Consider the following 18222-nt stretch of genomic DNA (forward strand, 5'->3'; position numbering starts at 1 on the left):
TGGTTGATTTAGGTCACAAAGGAACTATTAAAAGGATGCTGAATCAGGTATAGGATTGCCAGGAAGGCTGGAGACCCAAGTGTGGGCCCTCAGTGGGCAAAGGGCCCAATATCACACTGTAGAATGGTGCGTGAGGACCGCAGGGCTGCACAGCTGAGCACCGGCCGCTGTCGCTCGCTCCTCTGACACCCCGAGCGCTGGACTGGACTGCATCAACACTGCTGGACCATGCTCCAGAATGAATGGGTCGTGTGGTCCCTGCAGTTCAGGAGCAGTGCTCTCCTTGACAGAGCCTACATCACCCATCTGCATTCTAGCTGCAAGAAAGGCTGGGAATGTGAGCGTTTGGCACTTTTGGCATTGACGATGGGAGGTGGCCCTGCCTCCCACCAAGATTCATAATGTGGGGAACTTCCCCAAACAATAAAAGGAGGTTCAAAGTGCCAGATGGCCAAAGAGAATGAAAAGTTCCCTGCAGACACAGGGGAATCTTACAGAGCCCCAAAATAGAAAGTGCAGCTTCACTTGCAGGACCGAGAACCAGGAATTGGAAAGTTAGGAGCCAGGTTACTCTGGGTGTATCTCTCTGTACTCTTTCTGTCTCTCTCCTTGAAGACTGGGTTTCTCCAATCCACTTGCTTATGGTGAGGGCCACCTCCATCCTGACTGTTGGAAATTAGTTGCCTGTCTCCCTTAGAAGATCTGTTTCCTTATCTTCCAGAAACACCTCCAAATTTCCTCCTTTGTCCATTCTTGGTCTGGGTGGGCTCCACCCCCAGCCCTAGGGATGAACCATATTGACCCAGGCCCAAGCCAGTCATTATACTCTATGGCCACAGTGATTGATGTAGGAGTAGGCATGTGATCTAAGACAGCCTGGCACTTCTATAAAAATAGAACTATAACTTACATGCTGTAAGTGTGCAAATCTTAAATGTATAGCTCAATGAATTTTATATATTTATACATACGTGGAACCGTCACCAAGATGGAGCTGTAGAATATTTCCAGCAGCCCAGAATGCTCCCTTACAGCCACTCTCTGTCAATGCACCATCCAAAGATAATCACTATTCTGACTTGTAGTATGGTAGATAGAAGTTTTACCTTTTTTGAACTCAACTTACATGGAATCATATAGTGTTTAATCTTTGGTATCTGGCTTCTTTGATCAAGATTACATTTGTGAAATTCATCCTTGTTTTTTATATAGTATTTGTTCATTCTTTTGCACACCTGTATGGTATTCTATTAGATGAATCATACCACAATTTATTTATCCATTCTACCATTGATGGACATTTGGGTTGTTTCTGGTTTGGAGCTATTAAATAATGTTGCTATGTACTTTATTGTATGTATCTTGGTGGATATAAGCACTCATTTCTTTGGGTATGTATCAGGAGTAGAATTTCTGGGTCATAGAAAAAAATGCATATCTTTAGTAGGTATTACCAAATAGTTTTCCCAAGTGATTGTACCAATTTATACATCTACCAATAGTATATGAGACTTACCGTTGCTCTACATACTTGCCTACTTATTATTTTCAGCCTTATAAATTGTAGCTATTTTGAATGGGTATCACAATATCACACAGTAGTTTTAATTTGTATTTTTGTGTGACTAATAGTGCTGAACACTTTCATATACTCATTGGCCTTTGGATAGCCTGTTTTGTCAAATGGCTGTTTAAGCTTTTGCCCATTTCTAAAAACCACTGAGTTGTTGGGTCTTTTATCATTGATTTCCAACAATTCTTTATATATTCTGGATATGAGTCCAGATACAAGTATTTGCTTCATACATATATTGCAAATACATTCACCTAGCCCGTGGTTAACATTTTTACTTCTCTAATGATGTCTTTTTAGAAACATAAGTTCAATTTATTAATCTTTTCTATGTTTAATGTTTGTTAATATTTGCACACTCAGGGACCATGAACCAGTTAGCAACTTTTGAGGGAGGTAGAGATAAATGGTTCCTTCTTTTTGTTGAATTTGAGGTTGTGAGGAGCTGAGGCTGAGTCAGAAATGGAGGCAGAAAGCAGAAAGACTTGCAGGGCTGGCCTTGAGTGGGGGCAGTGTCAGAACTAGGCCAGTCTGAGTCTCCCAGGAACTGTCCACTGTGGTTGTGGCTGAAATCAAGAAGCAGGCTGAGAGGATGTGGCAGGGCAATTGATCTCTGAAAAGGTTCATTTAACTATTCTTCCATAAAGTATGTACTGAATGTATATTCTGCAATGTGACACTCTCATGGGGCTTATATTCTGGAGGATTTTAGAAATTATATAAAACATTTTCTTACAGTACAGATTAGAGAACCCAGGTGAGGACATGATAAATAATTTGTCATCATAGCTAGGGCAGAACCACCGCTAAACCAGAGCCACAGCTGAAACCCAGGTCTCCTGGATTAAACCCTCCCCCAGCTCCTCCCCCTAACACCTGTCTGGCAAATATATATTGCCTGAGAGGTGGTGATAATGAATGGTATGCCCTTTGTCTCAGGCTTAACGTAGACTAAGCCTATCTCAAGTGGGTGGAGGTTTTCCTCTCTTCCTTTTACCCTGGGCAAATAGAAAGTGAGATCCCCTCTGGTCTGCAGTGGCGGAGACTTCAGGAAGCCCACACAAGTCAAGGGGCCAAAGCAAACCAGTGTCAGCAGGGGGAAATCAGAGGGACTTCCCCCAAGTCCTTCCTGTCAAAGAAAGAAGCGTTAGAGACCTTCATGATGGAAAAAAACCACATCTCAAGGACTATTCCAGACTGGGTAAGTGTCACCTTAGTGGGGCTGCTACCCCTTGGGTTTTTACTCCAGGACAATGGGCTTCATCCTTCAGCTCCAGGAATCTGGGATTTAAAGCAGGATTTCACAGCTTCAAGCAATCCGAGGCTAATGCTCGCTTCCAAGGAGCATGAGGGTCTTCTCATTGGCAGCAGGTGGGAAGTGATGGGCATTTGGATGCCTTGGTATTCATGGATGAATTGGAGGCACATGGTGAGCCAGTGACTCTATGAGGCATCTTCTGACATTTTCTGCCCCTGCCTCTAACTTTCCCCGCACGGACTGTAAGAACCAGCCCTACAAGGACTCACTTAGACATGCTCATAACTGTTAAAGCATCACTAGGGTCTTTACACTGACCATGTCCCTTCACAACAAACATATTTTGAATGTTCCTTCACATGATTAGAGGAAAGCAGCACATTTTGGCAAAGGTTCCTAAATTCAGCTGGGTGGACTGGTGTCAGGCTGTGTAAGAATCACCCTTGTAGGTCTTGGCTTGGGCCCAGGAGTTTGTGATTTTAACAAGCCCTCCAAGTGATTATGATAAATAGATGATTCTGAAACTCATTTTGCTATTTGGAGTTTGGGCTCTGACAGACCTGCGCTTCGATTCTGGCTCTGTTTTACCACTTCAGAATTGAATTTCCTTGCACACGAATAGCCTCTTGAGCCCTTAGTTTTCTTGTCTGTAAAGTGGGGGATAATAGTAACACCTATCTCGACAGTGTTGTTATGGAGTGAGTGAGATAATGTGGAGCTCTAGCATGTAAAGTTGAAGTACAAGACTGGCCACTCAGTAAGTCATAATCATATTCCCTCCTATTGTTATTTATTATTATTATCATGATTATTCTGCCTGTATATCTCTTTCACCTCTTCTCTCCATTATTGTGGCTTCTTTTTATGTCCTCACTACCTATTAACATTGCTTAGTTATATAAAATCGCTCAGACTAAATTTTACTTAATACAAGAAGAACAAAGTACGTGTAATTATTTTGATTTATAGATGAGGAAAGAGGTACAAAGAAGTTAAGTAATTCATCCCAAATCACATAACTTGTTGGTGCCAGAGCCGAGGTCTAACACAGGACTGTGGGATTCTATACCCATGAAGGGCAAAGTTGAGAGAAATACAGTCATCCCTTCGTATCTGCCAGGCATTTAATCCTTGGATGCTCACGTCCTTTACAGTTGGCCCTCTGGTTCTGTGGATTCTATTGATACATCTGTGGATTCAATCAACTGAGGATGGAGTATTTTTACAGCAGTGGGAGGAGACACCATCCATTCACACCTTTCTCGAAGGCTTCATTATTATATGTTTTGAGTATTTGTGTAATTGTAAAGTAGCTCAATGGATTTATCGGTGTACTTAAAGTTTTACCAGCTGACTCCTTCCCCACAAAAACGAAGCAAATGGATGAAATAAATGAGGGCTGGTCTCCAACACCTGGCTGACCAGGTGAGGCTGCTGACCAGGTAAGGCTGCTGATCAGCAGCCCTGGCCCAACCATGTTAGAAAGCTGAATTGTCCCCAAACCCAGTCGGAACCTGCATTTCAATAAGGTCCCCAGGTAAGAGCTGAGAAGTACTAAGAGGAGGCAAAACTGTTTGTTGTGTGTAGTAAAGAGCCTGATCTAGGCAGCAGGGGTCCACTGTGCTTGCACAGTTGCGGTATTTTCCTGACTGAGGGAGTTGGAATTCTAGGTGAAAATTACTCAGCCTCGGTGAGGGGGTAAGGGCTGCTACACTTCCCCCTCAGGGTGTGCACTGCAAGTTCATCCCTGCTACATCCATCATCCAGGAGTAGAGGGGCTCCTGTATTTATTTTTACGCACATCCTTTGGAGTCCTGCCACCGTCATCGCTTAGATACCAGCACCACGTGGGCTCACTTAGGCTCATAACTGTCACAGCATAACGGGGGTCTCCCCATTGACCAAGCCCCTCTCCAAAAACATTTTTGAATGTTGCCTCACACTGTTGGAGGAAAGCAGTAACAGTGGGTAGTAAAATTGGATCTTGATATCCATCTTCCGCTTTTGCATGAGAAGACGACACGGACAGCTGGTGAGTGTATTTTTTGACTATTCTTGGCCCCAGCGACCTTCTCCCTTGAATTTTTGTTTAACCACCAATTTAGAGCTTCTTAGGTTAGTTTTATGGTTCATTGTTGACTTGTGAGTGTTAGATATGCAACTCTGACAAAATTGTCGTCATCTGGAGTATATGATGGATTATGGATTTTTAAAAATGAAGGATTATGTCTTTTTTCATTTAAATTAAAATTTATTGAAGTATAACACGCATACAGAAAAGAGCAGAAATCTTAAGTGTACAGGGTGAGGGGATACATAAAGGATATACAGCCAGCACCCAGATCAGGAAACAGCACTGGAACTGCAGAAACTCCTCACCACTTTCTTCTGTCACTATTTCCCCATTATCCTCCCACCAGGGTAACCAAAGTCCTCACTTCTCATACTGTAGATTAGTTTTGCATGTGGGAGGCATATTTTTATATCAGAAAAAAAATACTTGATTTAAAATATTATAAATCAGTAAAAGCAAATGTTGTTCAGGGAATACACAATAGTTCAGTTACAAATTCTGTAGTCCTTGGCTTTACCTGTAAACGTTGGAAGATTTTTTAATTTAATTTTGTCTTCGTATTTTGAAATAATTTCAGACTCAAGGAAAAGTTGCAAGAATAGCGTTATAACCTTTTTTCCCGAACCACTGAAGTATTTTAGTGTGTCCCTCACAGGTACATCCTACTACATAACAGTAGTACAACCATCAAAATCAGGAAAATAACACATACATTATTATCATATAATCTGCAGACACGGTAAGTTTCACCCACAAGTCCAGGATTGTGTATTGCATTTAGTTGTCACCTCTCTTTAGTCTTCTTCGAAGTAGGGGAGTTTCTCAATCTTCCCTCAATTTTCAGGGCCCTCACAGTTTATTATATTGCAGGGCAGATATTTCTGTGGAATGTACCTCAATTTGAATTTGTCTGATATTTCCTCATAATTGGATTTAGGTCACGCTTTAAAAAATTTTATTTTTGGCAAGAACATCACAGCAGTGATGGTCTTCTCATTGCCTCCAATAGGTGGTGCACAATTCTAATTTGTTTTATCAGTGGTGATGTTCACTTTGATCAGGTTTCCTCATTGTAAAAGTATTCTTTTCCCCTTTATAATTAGTATTTTGTGGGAGGTACTTTCGTACTATTTGAATATCTCATTCTGCATCAAATATTCACCCATCCATTTTAGAATCCATTGATTATTCTTGTCTGAATCAATATTATGATAATGATTGCCAGATCGTGATTTTCTTCTTTTTTTAAATTTATTTATCTATCTATCTATTTATTTATTTATTTATGGCTGTGTTGGGTCTTCGTTGCTGCACACGGGCTTTCTCTAGTTGCGGCGAGCAGGGGCTACTCTTCATTGTGGTGCGTGGGCTTCTCATTGCGGTGGCTTCTCTTGTTGTGGCTCTCGGGCTCTAGAGCGCAGGCTCAGTAGTCATGGCACACGGGCTTAGTTGCTCCGCGGCGTGTGGGATCTTCCCGGACCAGGGATCGAACCCGTGTCCCCTGCACTGGCAGGCAGATTCTTAACCACTGCGCCACCAGGGAAGCCCAGATCGTGATTTTCTATTTTAACTTCTACATTCATTCATTAATTCATTCTACATTTATCAATTGGCATTCTGCTGTAAGGAAAAGCTTTCTCTTCTCCTTATTAATCAATTAATGAATTTATTCATTTATATCAGTATGGCCTCATGGATTCCTATTTTATTTATTGGGTTCTAATCTGTTATCATCATTATTTATCAAATCTGTTATCACATTGTCCCAAGTTGGCAGTGCTTCCCTTGATCCACCCTGCTCAGGCTCTGACATTCCACACCGGACTGTGCTAATATCCTCTGCATCCTGCTTGGCCCCCACCCCAGGCTGTTGCTTCTGCTTCCCTATCCTTCCCAGAGGCCCTCCTCACTCCCAGTGGCTTCTTAATGGGCCACCACCACCACCTTTGCTGCCTTGTGTAGACATCTGCCTTACTCCACTCGGGCTTGGACAGCCTGCACTGAGCAGTGAGGCCACCCTCCTCGTGCACTCCTGCTCGGCTATCCTACCTTGCCTTTGTTATGGTAACCCCACCCCACAACTAGATTCCCTCCTCGCTCTTCTCAGATCCTAATACCGCTCACTGCTGTCACTGCCCCTTCACACAGATGCCTTCCTCACCCCGTCACCACAGGCCCCCCACGTGGAAGCTCTCCAGAAATACCCTTCAAGACTCCCACACCCTGGAATCCCACCCACCTATCGTGCTCAGCCCTTTCGAATAATTTTCAGGAGAGAAGGCAGGAAAGCAGAGGCTGTAGTGCGGCTGACTTCTCTATAAGGCACAGTAGACATGGTACTTTCGGGGGCCCACCACAATTTTGTAGTTTTAATTTATTTTAAATTCAGAAGAAATAATGAATATAATAATAATGATGAATATAATAATGAATCCAGCCTGAGTATGTATGTGTTTATATTAATGCAAAATAAAACTTTTATTATTTTTTTAATGGAGGAAGGGACCCATGAAGGCAAAAGTGCCTAGAGCCCATGAAAAGTGCCTAGGATTCGGCCCTTCTGTGTCTTGGTTAGCTTTGTAGGCCCAGTTCTTGGAAGAGCTTCTGAACATAGCATGTGTTCAATAAATGGTTGTGAAATTAGTGAGTGAGTAAGTGGTTGAACATTGCAGCTTATGTTTCTTTTTTTTTTAAATTAATTTTTATTGGAGTATAGTTGCTTTACAATGTTGTGTTAGTTTCTACTGTACAGCAAAGTGAATCAGCTATATGTATATATATATCCCCTCTTTTTTGGATTTCCTTCCCATTTAGGTCATTGAGTAGAGTTCTCTGAGCTATACAGTAGGTTCTCATTAGTTATCTATTTATACATAATATCAATAGTGTATATATGTCAATTCCAATCTCCCAATTCACCCCACCCCCCTTTTCCCCCCCTGGGTGTCCATATGTTTGTTCTCTACGTCTGTGTCTCTATTTCTGCTTTGCCAATAAGATCATCTATACCATTTTTCTAGATTCCACTTATATGCATTAATATCTGATATTTGTTTTTCTCTCTGACTTACTTCACTCTGTATGACAGTCTCTAGGTCCATCCACAACTCTACAAACAACCCAATTTCATTCCTTTTTATGGCTGAGTAATAATCCATTGTATATATGTACCACATCTTTTTTTTTTTTAAACATCTTTATTGAAGTATAATTGCTTTACAATGGTGTGTTAGTTTCTGCTTTATAACAAAGTGAATCAGTTATACTTATACGTATGTTCCCATATCTCTTCCCTCTTGCATCTCCCTCCCTCCCACCCTCCCCATCCCACCCCTCTAGGTGGTCACAAAGCACCGAGCTGATCTCCCTGTGCTATGCGGCTGCTTCCCACTAGCTATCTATTGTACATTTGGTAGTGTATAAATGTCCATGACACTCTCTCACCCTGTCACATCTCACCCTTCCCCCTCCCCATATCCTCAAGTCCATTCTCTAGTAGGTCTGTGTCTTTACTCCCGTCTTGCCACTAGGTTCTTCATGGCCTTTTTTTCCTTAGATTCCATATATATGTGTTAGCATACTGTATTTGTTTTTCTCTTTCTGACTTACTTCGCTCTGTATGACAGACTCTAACTCCATCCACCTCATTACAAATACCTCCATTTCATTTCTTTTTATGGCTGAGTAATATTCCATTGTATGTATGTGCCACATCTTCTTTATCCATTCATCCGATGATGGACACTTAGGTTGCTTCCATGTCCTGGCTATTGTAAATAGAGCTGCAATGAACATTTTGGTACATGACTCTTTTTGAACTATGGTTTTCTCAGGGTATATGCCCAGTAGTGGGATTGCTGGGTCGTATGGTAGTTCTATTTGTAGTTTTTAAAGGAACCTCCATACTGTTCTCCATAGTGGCTGTATCAATTTACATTCCCACCAACAGTGCAAGAGTGTTCCCTTTCCTCCACACCCTCTCCAGCATTTATTGTTTCTAGATTTTTTGATGATGGCCAATCTGACCGCTGTGAGATGATATCTCATTGTAGTTTTGATTTGCATTTCTCTAATGATTAATGATGTTGAGCATTCTTTCATGTGTCTGTTGGCAATCTGTATATCTTCTTTGGAGAAATGTCTATTTAGGTCTTCTGCCCATTTTTGGATTGGGTTGTTCGTTTTTTTGTTATTGAGCTGCATGAGCTGCTTGTAAATCTTGGAGATTAATCCTTTGTCAGTTGCTTCATTTGCAAATATTTTCTCCCATTCTGAGGGTTGTCTTTTGGTCTTGTTTATGGTTTCCTTTGCTGTGCAAAAGCTTTTAAGTTTCATTACGTCCCATTTGTTCATTTGTGTTTTTATTTCCATTTCTCTAGGAGGTGGGTCAAAAAGGATCTTGCTGTGATTTATGTCATAGAGTGTTCTGCTTATGTTTTCCTCTAAGAGTTTGATAGTGTCTGGCCTTACACTTAGGTCTTTAATCCATTTTGAGTTTATTTTTGTGTATGCTGTCAGGGAGTGTTCTAATTTCATACTTTTACATGTATCTGTCCAATTTTCCCAGCACCACTTATTGAAGAGGCTGTCTTTTCTCCACTGTATATGCTTGCCTCCTTTATCAAAGATAAGGTGACCATATGTGTGTGGGCTTATCTCTGGGCTTTCTATCCTGTTCCATTGATCTATATTTCTGTTTTTGTGCCAGTACCAAACTGTCTTGATTACTGTAGCTTTGTAGTATAGTCTGAAGTCAGGCTCCCTGATTCCTCCAGCTCCATTTTTCGTTCTCAAGATTGCTTTGGCTGTTCGGGGTCTTTTGTGTTTCCATACAAATTGTGAAATTTTTTGTTCTAGTTCTGTGAAAAATGCCAGTAGTAGTTTGACAGGGATTGCACTGAATCTGTAGATTGCTTTGGGTAGTATAGTCATTTTCACAATGTTGATTCTTCCCATCCAAGAACATGGTATATCTCTCCATCTATTTGTATCATCTTTAATTTCTTTCATCAGTGTCTTATAATTTTCTGCATACAGGTCTTTTGTCTCCTTAGGTAAGTTTATTCCTAGATATTTTATTCTTTTTGTTGCAGTGGTAAACGGGAGTGTTTTCTTAATTTCACTTTCAGATTTTTCATCATTAGTGTATAGAAATGCAAGAGATTTCTGTGCATTAATTTTGTATCCTGCTTCTTTACCAAATTCATTGATTAGCTCTAGTAGTTTTCTGGTAGCATCTTTAGGATTCTCTATGTATAGTATCATGTCATCTGCAAACAGTGACAGCTTTACTTCTTCTTTTCCGATTTGGATTCCTTTTATTTCTTTTTCTTCTCTAATTGCTGTGGCTAACACTTCCAAAACTATGTTGAATAATAGTGGTGAGAATTGGCAACCTTGTCTTGTTCCTGATCTTAGTGGAAATGGTTTCAGTTTTTCACCATTGAGGACAATGTTGGCTGTGGGTTTGTCATATATGGCCTTTATTATGTTGAGGAAAGTTCCCTCTATGCCTACTTTCTGCAGGGCTTTTATCATAAATGGGTGTTGAATTTTGTCGAAAGCTTTCTCTGCATCTATTGAGATGATCATATGGTTTTTCTCCTTCAATTTGTTAATATGGTGTATCACGTTGATTGATTTGCGTATATTGAAGAATCCTTGCATTCCTGGGATAAACCCCACTTGATCATGGTGTATGATCCTTTTAATGTGCTGTTAGATTGTGTTTGCTAGTATTTTGTTGAGGATTTTTGCATCTATGTTCATCAGTGATATTGGCCTGTAGTTTTCTTTCTTTGTGACATCTTTGTCTGGTTTTGGTATCAGGGTGATGGTGGCCTCGTAGAATGAGTTGGGGAGTGTTCCTCCCTCTGCAATATTCTGGAAGAGTTTGAGGAGGATAGGTGTTAGCGCTTCTCTAAATGTTTGATAGAATTCGCCTGTGAAGCCATCTGGTCCTGGGCTTTTGTTTGTTGGAAGATTTTTAATCACAGTTTCAATTTCAGTGCTTGTGATTGGTCTGTTCATATTTTCTATTTCTTCCTGGTTCAGTCTCGGCAGGTTGTGCATTTCTAAGAATCTGTCCATTTCTTCCAGGTTGTCCATTTTATTGGCATAGAGTTGCTTGTAGTAATCTCTCATGATCGTTTGTATTTCTGCAGTGTCAGTGGTTACTTCTCCTTTTTCATTTCTAATTCTATTGATTTGAGTCTTCTCCCTTTTTCTCTTGATGAGTCTGGCTAATGGTTTATCAATTTTGTTTATCTTCTCAAAGAACCAGCTTTTAGTTTCATTGATTTTTGCTATTGTTTCCTTCATTTCTTTTTCATTTATTTCTGCTCTGATCTTTATGATTTCTTTCCTTCTGCTAGCTTTGGGGTTTTTTTGTTCTTCTTTCTCTAATTGCTTCAGGTGCAAGGTTAGGTTGTTTATTCGAGATGTTTCCTGTTTCTTGAGGTAGGCTTGTATTGCTATAAACTTCCCTCTTAGCACTGCTTTTGCTGCGTCCCATAGGATTTGGGTCGTCGTGTCTCCATTGTCATTTGTTTCTAGGTATTTTTTGATTTCCCCTTTGATTTCTTCAGTGATCACTTCGTTATTAAGTAGTGTATTGTGTAGCCTCCATGTGTTTGTATTTTTTACAGATCTTTTCCTGTAATTGATATCTAGTCTCATAGCATTGTGGTCGGAAAAGATACTTGATACGATTTCAATTTTCTTAAATTTACCAAGGCTTGATTTGTGACCCAAGATATGATCTATCCTGGAGAATGTTCCATGAGCACTTGAGAAAAATGTGTATTCTGTTGTTTTTGGGTGGAATGTCCTATAAATATCAATTAAGTCCATCTTGTTTAATGTATCATTTAAAGCTTGTGTTTCCTTATTTATTTTCATTTTGGATGATCTGTCCATTGGTGAAAGTGGGGTGTTAAAGTCCCCTACTATGATTGTGTTGCTGTCGATTTCCCCTTTTATGGCTGTTAGTATTTGCCTTATGTATTGAGGTGCTCCTATGTTGGGTGCATAAATATTTACAATTGTTATACCTTCCTCTTGGATCGATCCCTTGATCATTATATAGTGTCCTTCTTTGTCTCTTGTAATAGTCATTATTTTAAAGTCTATTTTGTCTGATATGAGAATTGCTACTCCAGCTTTCTTTTGATTTCCATTTGCATGGAATATCTTTTTCCATCCCCTCACTTTCAGTCTGTATGTGTCTCTAGGTCTGAAGTGGGTCTCTTGTAGACAGCATATATATGGGTCTTGTTTTTGTATCCATTCAGCCAGTCTGTGTCTTTTGGTGGGAGCATTTAATCCATTTACATTTAAGGTAATTATCGATATGTATGTTCCTATTCCCATTTTCTGAAATGTTTTGGGTTTGTTATTGTAGGTGTTTTCCTTCTCTTGTGTTTCTTGCCTAGAGAAGTTCCTTTACCATTTGTTGTAAAGCTGGTTTGGTGGTGCTGAACTCTCTCAGCTTTTGCTTGTCTGTAAAGGTTTTAATTTCTCCATCAAATCTGAATGAGTTCCTTGCTGGGTAGAGTAATCTTGGTTGTAGGTTTTTCTCCTTCATCACTTTAAGTATACCCTGCCACTCCCTTCTGGCTTGCAGAGTTTCTGCTGAAAGATCAGCTGTTAACCTTATGGGGATTCCCTTGTGTGTTATTTGTTGTTTTTCCCTTGCTGCTTTTAATATGTTTTCTTTATATTTAATTTTTGACAGTTTGATTAATATGTGTCTTGGCGTGTTTCTCCTTGGATTTATCCTGTATGGGACTCTCTGTGCTTCCAGGACTTGATTAACTATTTCCTTTCCCATATTAGGGAAGTTTTCAACTATAATCTCTTCAAATATTTTCTCAGTCCCTTTCTTTTTCTCTTCTTCTTCTGGGACCCCTATAATTCGAATGTTGGTGCGTTTAATGTTGTCCCAGAGGTCTCTGAGACTGTCCTCAGTTCTTTTCATTCTTTTTTCTTTATCCTGCTCTGCAGTAGTTATTTCCACCATTTTAACTTCCAGGTCACTTATCCGTTCTTCTGCCTCAGTTATTCTGCTATTGATCCCATCTAGAGTATTTTTAATTTCATTTATTGTGTTTTTCATCGTTGCTTGGTTCCTCTTTAGTTCTTCTACGTCCTTGTTAAATGTTTCTTGCATTTTGTCTATTTCCAAGATTTTGGATCATCCTTACTATCATTATTCTGAATTCTTTTTCAGGTAGACTACCTATTTCCTCTTCATTTGTTAGGTCTGGTGTGTTTTGACCCTGCTCCTTCATCTGCTGTGTGTTTTTCTGTCGTCTCATTTTGCTTATCTTACTGTGTTTGGGGTCTCCTTTTCACAGGCTGCAGGTTCGTAGTTCCCGTTGTTTTTGGTATCTGTCTCCAGTGGCTAAGGTTGGTTCAGTGGGTTGTGTAGGCTTCCTGGTGGAGGGAACTAGTGCCTGTGTTCTGGTGGATGAGGCTGGATCTTGTCTTTCTGGTGGGCACGTCCATGTCTGGTGGTGTATTTTGGGGTGTCTGTGGCCTTATTATGATTTTAGGCAGCCTCTCTGCTAATGGATGGGGCTGTGTTCCTGTTTTGCTAGTTGTTTGGCATAGGGTGTCCAGCACTGTAGCTTGCTGGACGTTGAGTGAAGCTGGGTCTTGATGTTGAGATGGAGATCTCTGAGAGATTTTCGCCGTTTGGTATTACATGGAGCTGGGAGGTCTCTTGTGGACCAGTGTCCTGAAGTTGGCTCTCCCACCTCAGAGGCACAGCCCTGATGCCTGGCTGGAGCACCAAGAGCCTTTCATCCACACGGCTCAGAGTAAAAGGGAGAAAAAATAGAAAGAAAGAAAGAAAGAGGATAAAATATAGTGAAGTAAAATAAAGCTATTATAAAGCAAAGCTATACAGACAAAATCTCACCCAGAAGCATATACATATACACTCACGAAAAAAGGAAAAGGGGAAAAATTAATATATCCTGCTCCCAAAGTCCACCTCCTGAATTTGGGATGATTCGTTGTCTATTCAGGTATTCAACAGATGCAGGCACATCAAGTTGTTTGTGGAGTTTTAATCCGCTGCTTCTGAGGCTGCTGGGAGAGATTTCCCTTTCTCTTCTTTGTTCGCACAGCTCCCGGGGTTCAGCTTTGGATTTGGACCCGCCTCTGCGTGTAGGTCGCCTGAGGGCGTCTGTTCCCCGCCCAGACAGAACGGGGTTAAAGGAGCAGCTGCTTCGGGGGCTCTGGCTCAGTCAGGCTGGGGGGAGGGAGCGGTACGGAGGAGGCGGGGCGAGCCTGCGGCGGCAGAGGCCGGCGTGACGTTGCACCAGCCCAAGGCGCGCCGTGCGTTCTCCTGGGGAAGTTGTCCCCGGATCACGGGAGCCTGGCCGTGGCAGGCTGCACCGGCTCCTGGGAGGGGCGGTGTGGAGAGTGACCTGTGCTCGCACACAGGCTTTTTGGTGGCGGCAGCAGCAGACTTAGCGTCTCATGCCCGTCTCTGGGGTCCGCACTGATCGCTGTGGCTCGCGCCCGTCTCTGGAGTTCGTTTAGGTGGCGCTCTGAATCCCCTCTCCTTGCACGCCGCGAAACAAAGAGGCAAGAAAAAGTCTCTTGCCTCTTCGGCAGCTGCAGACTTTTTCCTGGACTCCCTCCCAGCCAGCTGTGGTGCACTAACCCCTTCAGGCTGTGTTCATGCTGCCAACCCCGGTCCTCTCCCTGGGATCCGACCGAAGCCCGAGCCTCAGCTCCCAGCCCCCGCCCACCCCGGCGGGTGAGCAGACAAGCCTCTCGGGCTGGTGAGTGCTGCTCGGCGCCGAGCCTCTGTGCGGGAGTCTCTCCGCTTTGCCCTCCGCACCCCTGTGGCTGTGCTCTCCTCCGTGGCTCCGAAGCTTCCCCCCTCTGCCACCCGCAGTCTCTGCCTGCGAAGGGGCTTCCTAGTGCGTGGAAACCTTTCCTCCTTCACGGCTCCCTCCCACAGGTGCAGGTCCCGTCCCTATTCTTTTGTCTCTGTTTTTTCTTTTTTCTTTTGCCCTACCCAAGTACGTGGGGAGTTTCTTGCCTTTTGGGAGGTCTGACGTTTTCTGCCAGCGTTCAGTGGGTCTTCTGTAGGAGCAGTTCCACGTGTAGATGTATTTCTAATGTATCTGTGGGAAGGAAGGTGATCTCCGCGTCTTACTCTTCCGCCATCTTCTTCCTCCCACATCTTCTTTATCCATTCCTCTGTTGATGGATGGACATTTAGGTTGCTTCCATGTCCTGGCTATTGTAAATAGTGCTGCAATGAACATTGGGTTGCATGTGTTTTTTTGAATTATATTTTTCTCTGGGTATATGCCCCATAGTGGGATTGCTGGGTCATATCGTACTTCTGTTTTTAGTTTTTTAAGGAACCTCCATACTGTTCTCCATAGTTGCTGTATCAGTTTACATTCCCACCAACAGTGCAAGAGTGTTCCCTTTTCTCCACACCCTCTCCAGCATTTGTTGTTTGTAGATTTTCTGATGATGCCCATTCTAACTGGTGTGAGGTGATACCTCATTGTAGTTTTGATTTGCATTTCTCTAATAATTAGTGATGCTGAGCAGCTTTTCATGTGTTTGTTGGCCATCTGTATGTCTTCTTTGGAGAAATGTCTGTTTAGGTCTCCTGCTCATTTTTTGATTGGGTTGTTTGTTTTTTTGATATTGAGTTCCATGAGCTGTTTGTATATTTTGGAGATTAATCCTTTGTCCATTGATTTGTTTGCAAATATTTTCTCCCATTCTGAGAGTTGTCTTTTTGTCTTATTTATGGTTTCCTTTGCTGTGCAAAAGCTTTGAAGTTTCATTAGGTCCCATTTGTTTATTTTTGTTTTTATTTTCATTACTCTAGGAGGTGGGTCAAAAAAGATCTTGCTGCGATTTATGTCAAAGACTGTTTTTCCTATGTTTTCCTCTAAGAGCTTTATAGTGTCTGGCCTTACATTTAGGTCTTTAATCCATTTTGAGTTTATTTTTGTATATAGTGTTAGGGAGTGTTCTAATTCCATTCTTTTACATGTAGCTGTCCCGTTTTCCCAGCACCACTTATTGAAGAGACTGTCTTTTCTCCATTGTATATTCTTGCCTCCTTTGTCATAGATTAGGTGACCATAGGTGTGTGGGTTTACCTCTGGGCTTTCTGTCCTGTTCCATTGATCTATATTTCTGTTTTTGTGCCAGTACCATACTGTCTTGATTACCATAGCTTTGTATGATAGTCTGAATTCAGGGAGTCTGATTCCTGCAGCTCCATTTTTCTTTCTCAAGATTGCTTTGGCTATTTGGGGTCTTTTGTGTGTCCATACACACTGTAAAATTTTCTGTTCTAGTTCTGTGAAAAATGCCATTTGTACTTTGATAGGGATTGCATTGAATCTGTAGATTGCTTTGTGTAGTATAGTCATCTTGACAATATTAATTCTTCCAATCCAAGAATATTATATATCTCTCTATCTGTTTGTGTTGTCTTTGATTTCTTTCATCAGTGTCTTATAGTTTTCTGCGTGCAGGTCTTTTGCCTCCTTAGGTAGGTTTATTCCTAGGTATTTTGTTCTTTTTGTTGCAGTGGTAAATGGGATTGTTTCCTTAATTTCTCTTTCCGATCTTTCATTGTTACTGTATAGGAATGCAAGAGATTTCTGTGTATTAATTTTGTATCCTGTGACTTTACTAAATTCATTGATTAGCTCTAGTAGTTTTCTGGTGACATCTTTAGGATTTTCTATGTATAGTATTATGTGATCTGAAAACAGTGACAGTTTTACTTCTTCTTTTCCAATTTGGATTCCTTTTATTTCTTTTTCTTCTCTGATTGCTGTGGTGAGGACTTCCAAGACTATGTTGAATAATAATGGCGATAGTGGACACCCTTGTCTTGTTCCTGATCTTATAGGCAATGCTTTCAGTTTTTCACCATTGAGAATGATGTTAGCTGTGAGTTTGTCACATATGGCCTTTATTATGTTGAGGTTCCCTCTATGCCCACTTTCTGGAGAGTTTTTATCATAAATGGGTGTTCAATTTTGTTGAAAGCTTTTTCTGCATCAATTGAGGTGATCATGTGGTTTTTATTCTTCTATTTGTTAATATGGTATATCACATTGATTGATTTGCATATGTCGAAGAATCCTTCCATCCCTGGGAGTGGCTAATATTTCTTATTTTTCCCATGGCAGACAAGACTAGAACAGAGTAAATAATATTTGTTGATGGCCTGTTTACTAGAAAGTGTGGTTTTTCCCCTAATATTTCAAAGCTATCCATATATTCATCCATTCATTCAAAGATTTCCTGAGTACCTATTATATGCCAAGGCCCTGCTTCCTTTTTGTGTGCCAGGAGGAATTGAGAAATGTCTACTTTAGTCTTAAGAGGGCAGGATGTGTCTATAAGCCCTGAACTAACCAGCCAGTGTGGGAATTGAACTGGCCCCACCTCCTTAGCAAAGCTCTCTAATTCATGGGGCCCACAGGTCAAAAATACGTTAAGTTAATCCTCTAGGTGCAATAATACACATCTTTGCTCCATGAAGCCTTTTCTATACCATTGAGATTAGCTAACTCTATCTTTTCTCAGTATGAGTCAGTCAAAAATGCACACGTCATCATAACTGGTTTAGTTTCCAATACTGTCAGTTGCTTTTTTTTTTTAAGTTTTTAATTTAAACTTTTTTTTTTTTTTTTTTGCCCATGCTATGTGGCTTACAAGATCTTAGTTCCCCAACCAGAGATTGAACCTGGGCCCACAGCAGTGAAAGCGCTGAGTCCTAACCACTGGACCGCCAGGGAAGTCCCTGCTTTTTAAACAGTAGAACTTGGTTTTATTGATAAGGTACATTGTGAGATGGATGAGATGTTTGGGGCCAGAATTGTTTACCATCTACTATTTTTATGGAGAATGTCCTTATTCCAGTCTCACTAATTTATACATATCATAGTTCACGGTGGATAAAGTTAAATTTTCCTCTGCACTGACTATGACAAGGCACTTGGCAAACACAATAACAACATAAACATGATTGTATAAGTAATGCTTAATATACATAAAATAATATAGCACTTTAAAATACCCTTGAGTATTTTGGCATAAAAGCTTCCATTCGAACCCTTACAATGTTCTAGGTCAGTGGTTTTCAAACTGACCCATGGCCAAATCCAGCCTACTGCCTGTTTTTGTATGGCCTGTGAACTAAGAATGTTTTTTACATATTTAAGTGGTTGAAAAAAAATAAAAAGAAGAAGAAGAATATTCTGTATGTGAAGATTATGTTAAATTCAAGTTTCAATATCCATAAAT

The sequence above is a fragment of the Eubalaena glacialis genome, chromosome 3, assembly GCF_028564815.1.
Source record: "Eubalaena glacialis isolate mEubGla1 chromosome 3, mEubGla1.1.hap2.+ XY, whole genome shotgun sequence".
Taxonomy (NCBI): domain Eukaryota; kingdom Metazoa; phylum Chordata; class Mammalia; order Artiodactyla; family Balaenidae; genus Eubalaena; species Eubalaena glacialis.